Source organism: Ictalurus punctatus, chromosome 9 (assembly GCF_001660625.3).
Source record: "Ictalurus punctatus breed USDA103 chromosome 9, Coco_2.0, whole genome shotgun sequence".
Lineage (NCBI taxonomy): Eukaryota > Metazoa > Chordata > Actinopteri > Siluriformes > Ictaluridae > Ictalurus > Ictalurus punctatus.
Window position 1 is genome coordinate 31,695,204 of NC_030424.2, and position 5,000 is coordinate 31,700,203.

At 46.7% G+C, this 5,000-nt stretch overlaps 1 protein-coding gene and 1 long non-coding RNA gene across 10 annotated transcripts in view; one reads left to right on the forward strand and one right to left on the reverse strand.

Moving 5' to 3' along the window:
- The window catches only part of LOC128633554 (uncharacterized), a 1,965-nt gene extending 278 nt beyond the window's left edge, over nucleotides 1–1,687 (forward strand). Inside the window, exons 1-2 of the long non-coding RNA XR_008396955.1 lie at nucleotides 1–322; nucleotides 1,104–1,687. The exon at nucleotides 1–322 is cut by the window's left edge and continues 278 nt beyond it. This is a non-coding gene — a long non-coding RNA (uncharacterized LOC128633554). The remainder of the gene's footprint in view (nucleotides 323–1,103) is intronic.
- birc6 (baculoviral IAP repeat containing 6) overlaps nucleotides 1–5,000 on the reverse strand; it is an 88,194-nt gene that overhangs the window by 22,325 nt on the left and 60,869 nt on the right. The gene's annotated exons all lie outside the window — the stretch shown is intronic.

Sequence of the window (5,000 nt, forward strand, 5' to 3'; positions counted from 1 at the left end):
AAACAAACACTACAACGAGAGCGGAATACTGACACGGAGCGAGAGAAAACCAGTGAGAGAAGGAGGGAAAGAGGAAAAAAGAGGGAGAGGGAGAGAGGGGAGGGACGCTGGGGACCGAGAGTGCTGTCTGCGCTGCATAACACACACACACATTCTCTCTCTCTCTCACACACACACAAACACACGAGGAGATGCAGCTGTAGACACTATTTCTCTCTCTTTTGCCATCTCTCCATCCGTGTGTCGTTTCGGTTTCTCTGGTCCTGATGCGGGGAGCATGTGGAGCATGTTGCCTTCTCCGGCTCGCCTCACACGCCGAAGGGTAAGACACTCCAATATTTTCCCTCCCTCCATCCCTCCCTCCCTCCATCCTTCCCTTACATTCATCACCTCTTCCTCATCCCATAGCTGCATGTGCGTGTGTTTATTTTCCTTCACATGCATCAGGCATATGTTCATGGAAAAACCTCAAGAGAGTGGGAGAAAGACTGAGACATAGAGAGAGAGAGAGAGAGAGAGAGAGAGAGAGAGAGAGAGAGAGAGAGAGAGAGAGAGAGAGAGAATGGGAAAGACGAGCAATTTATCCTGAAGTAAAAGCATTCCGTGTGCGTGTGTGTTTTCTCTGAGGGGGTACCCCATCATTGTAGCCTCCTTCTTTTGTTTTCTCATTCCGCCACAGCTGAGCGATTAGCATCTGTGTGTGCGTGTGTGTGTGTGTGTGTGTGTGTGTGCGCGGTAACACCTCTTTCCTCTCACTAGTCGATCCGTCATGCCGTTTTTCACAACACTACTAATGTTCTCGGTCTCCCGGACCACCAAAATGTGAGAGAGATGGAGAGAGGAAGACGGGAGAAGAAAGAGACAGAAAGAAAGCAGGAAAAGGAAAGAAGGATAGAGAGGAAGAGAGAGAGAGAGGGAGAAAGAGGGAGGGAGGGATAGAGGGAGGAGTGCAGCGATGGGATGTTGCCTTCAAAACAGCAGCTAGCAAATTCCTCTCCATTGTCCGCCTGCGTTCTCTCATAGCATGTCTCCTCCCATTCACACGCTCCCTCGTTCCTCATCCCTCGTTCTTTCCTTCACGTTCTCTTTCTCGCTCTCCGTAGATAAGCAGCGTTCAGGATGGGCACGACGGCCATCAGCATTGAGGAAGCCAAGGAGGAGAGGGAGGAGTCCATCCTGGCCCTGCTGGGCATCATCGGCACGTTCCTCAACCTCTTCGTCATCGTCTTCGTTTACATCTACACCACGCTCTGAGAGGGGAAGGAGGCGGAGCCACGGAACAGGGGGGCGGGAACTGAACAAGTGGGCGAGAGCGAGGATGACAATCATACAGGAAGACGTGGAGATGGACGGGGACGAGGAGGACGAGCGCCACAGCGCCGATCTGCGGAGATGACAGACGGACGGATATGATGGTGGGGCGGGGTTTCCTGTACTGAAAGGGGCGGGGTTTAAGAAGGTTTCAAAATGCAAAAAAAAAAAAAAAAAAAAAACCTACCCAAACACAAATATAAACTAACTCATACAGACACTGCGTTTGGATTTGTGGGCGGGGCTTCCTGTGCAAGAAGAGAGGCGGAGTTCAATACACCTTTAATACACCTATTCATCCTGGATATTCCAGCGCTCGTTCTCATTGGCTGGCTCTCGGGGACTGGAGTCTGATTGGTCGGGAGGATTTCCACGGTCACGCTAACTCCGCGGTTCCGCTAAGAACGCAGAAGCGTTCTTTTCCGCTAGCACAAACCGAGAGCGCCAACAGAACACGAACCGTCCTCTGGCTAGCTCCCGATACTGCCGTCTTATTGGTCGTTTCATTTCTACGGTAACACCCATGACTTTTAAACCACAGCTTTACATCGCTAGCAAGAACGGCGTCGAGATGAGGAGAAGAAATCCTTCTAAACAAACATTTTAACTGGCTGGCTCTTGGTCCTGCGTTCTTATTGGACGAGGGGGTTTTCCATTTTTGCAGTAACACCAATGACATCAACGATGTGGATATGTCCGTGCCAAAACGTGGGAAACTTTTATTATTTTTTTGAATAAAAAGAAGGATCCTGATAGCAAGCATGGACTGAAAGGTGTTTAAAATCTCGATACTGCCGTCTTATTGGTCGAGGTAACAGCACTGACGCCCAATGATCCAGAGCTATATACGCTAAAACTCTTTAAACTGACAAGGCTCTCATTTACTCATACAGAACGGAGAAGTGACCAAAAAATCTCTCTCTCTTTCACTGGATGAATGGATGAAGGGGCGGAGCTTAAGCTATCTACGCACTTCCTAAGCTGCAGTTCATCCCGGACTGTTAAAAGCTCTGAATATTGAGAACATCGAGAGAACTTTAAACAGATTCGATGACGCCGGGCGTCGCCTGTATTTTACCGAACACCGCGACAGACGCTAAAACATTTCATCCGAACTCCTGCGTTACCATCCCGACAGAGAACAGCGTGAAGGACGGGGGGGGAGGGGGGGGGGGGGGTTCGGGGGAAAAAAGAGGGATATTTTTCTATTTCAAATGAAAGTGAAATGGAGCTGATGGTATCAGGACAGGAGGAGGACGGCGGACGGAACGGTGGAGCTCTCGGATAGCGAGGAACGTTTCCGGACGCGGACGTGAGCTGCAGCTCGTCTTTCTTCGTCGTCGTGAATCCACTCGTTCTCTCTAAACGCCGGCGGAGAGAGGGATAAAAAGGACGGAGTGGCGCGTTCCCTCTCCGAGGATTTCTCTAATAGACGGCGCTTTTATACACACATGACATTATCTAATAGATGTGCTGTGCCCTGGGGGGAGTCTGATCAATAAAACGGAGCATCTATTCAGACGAACGTGTAGATCTTTGGGTCTGAGGAATGAAGTGTGTGTGTGTGTGTGTGTGGTACATGTGTGTACCCGGGACCGAACACGTCCCAGGGTAGCAGTAATGACAGTCAGGTGAAGGCGGCAGATGGAAGGAGGAGGAAGGTAATGAGGCAGCGACGACTCGTTGCGATGCGAGTGACGGGAACTCGCCGTGTTGCTCCACGGCGTTTACATTTCAGGATCGAGTGAAAACATTTTACTGATGCTTGCGTTCAAGTCCCGAATGCAATAACACGTACATGAAGCTATATATTTGACAGAATTCTGAACTAGAGACAGGAGGATTGGAGTTCACACAGAAAGGAGGACTGAACCATTTCTTTGGGGGGAAGGGGGGGGGGGGGTACATAATTATGTGAACATCATGCTTTTTTCATTATTTATATACGTTTCCATTCAGGTTAAAACGATAAGTGAAAAGCAGATGGATTTAAAAGCAGCACAACACCCCTGTGTGACTGCAGATGAAACGCGGATCGGACCCGTTGGTGGAGTGTGTGTGAATATTGGTGATCAGGTGAAGCCTCCGGTTGATCACGGTGGCCTACTGGTCAGAATTAAAATAAAATAAATAAATCTACTGTGTCTCGCTACCCATTTCTCTCATCCTAAACTTTCAAAAGGCTCCGTCTGATGTCATAAGTTCTTTGATCTCTTCCTCTACAGGAACCCTTTCTCCTGTCCACCTTTCCAACAGGACCTCAGTGCCATTTCCAGACAGCCATTTTGTTTCAAAACCTGACCCCTGACCCCTCTCTGCGGAAAAAGGGTTCTAAACTATGAGTTTATGAAAGTTACGAGTTCCGGGCTCAGATACACACTACAGGCATGTTCTGGTCATGTGACCTACTGATGATTAATGTCTATTCAAACAAGGCGTGTGAAGTACACATGTATGTGTCACACATCACCTGTCTATCCTTCACATTTACCACACACACACACACATTACTGAACACACACACCTCTAACAATCCACACTGTGTGTGTGTGTGTGTGTGTGTGTGTGTGTGTGTGTGTGTGAGATAGAGAGTGGATATTGGACAGGGGGCTTTGTGTGTTTAATGATGGCTCTCCAGGGAGAGAGAGAGTGTGTGTGAGTGTGTGTGTGTGTGTGTGTTAGAGCCCCAACTCATAAAAGGAAGATGAAGGGAACTGCTTAATGAAGAAGGGAACAAGGGATGGACAGCACAGGAAGTGGAAGTAGAACAGGGGGGTTTGGGGAGAAAACAGGAGTGTGTGTGTGTGTGTGTGTGTGTGTGTGTGTGTGTGAGAGAGAGTGAGTGTGTGAGTGAGAGAGAGAGAGAGAGAGAGAGAGAGAGAGAGAGAGAGAGAGAGAGAGAGAAAGAAAATGGCTAGGAATCTGACTGAACACGATGTACAATAAACAAAATGTCTGGTATCTCTGAGATTAAAGATCAACCCCGCCCCTAAAGATAGGCCCCGCCCTGAAAGCCATTAAACATGTTTATACTGTAATGTCTGTGATGTGTTCAGTGACTCTGGGGTGAACTTTGTAAGGCGAGACACTGCAGGTGATCAGGGTAAGGTTTTTTAAAAAAATTTTTTAAAAAAAAACAGATTTTTCACTATTTATTTATTTATTTATTTATTTAAATGTATTTCTTTATGCAAATAAAGTTTAATCTAATTAAATATGCATCGATTTTACGCTACAAAACCAAAACTCTAGTGCTTGGATGTAAATGTTTATTCCTCACAGTGTGAAGACGTGCTTCAGAGAGACTTTTACCGATTTTATTTATCGATTAAATCAAATAAACACCTCGTACTCTTATAAAAATCCAACGGTTAACGTTTCGGGAAATTCCTGTGAAATAAAATTCCGAGGTAAAACTTCACGAATGCCTCCAGATACTGATTATTGCTTCTAAATCTGAACACGTGTGAAGACGCGTGAAGACGCGTGAAGAAGCATGTTCATATGTTTTAAAGAAAAAAACTGAAGCGGACATCGTAGTAGTGACATGTACATTAACATATATAACGTGACATGACTGAAGGGCGGAGCTTCTTTAGGCTTTTTATTTTCATCTGAAAAATAATTATCCATAGTGTCTCGTGTATGTGTCGCTGCGTTTAAATTAGATTAAACTTGTGGGAGTGGCC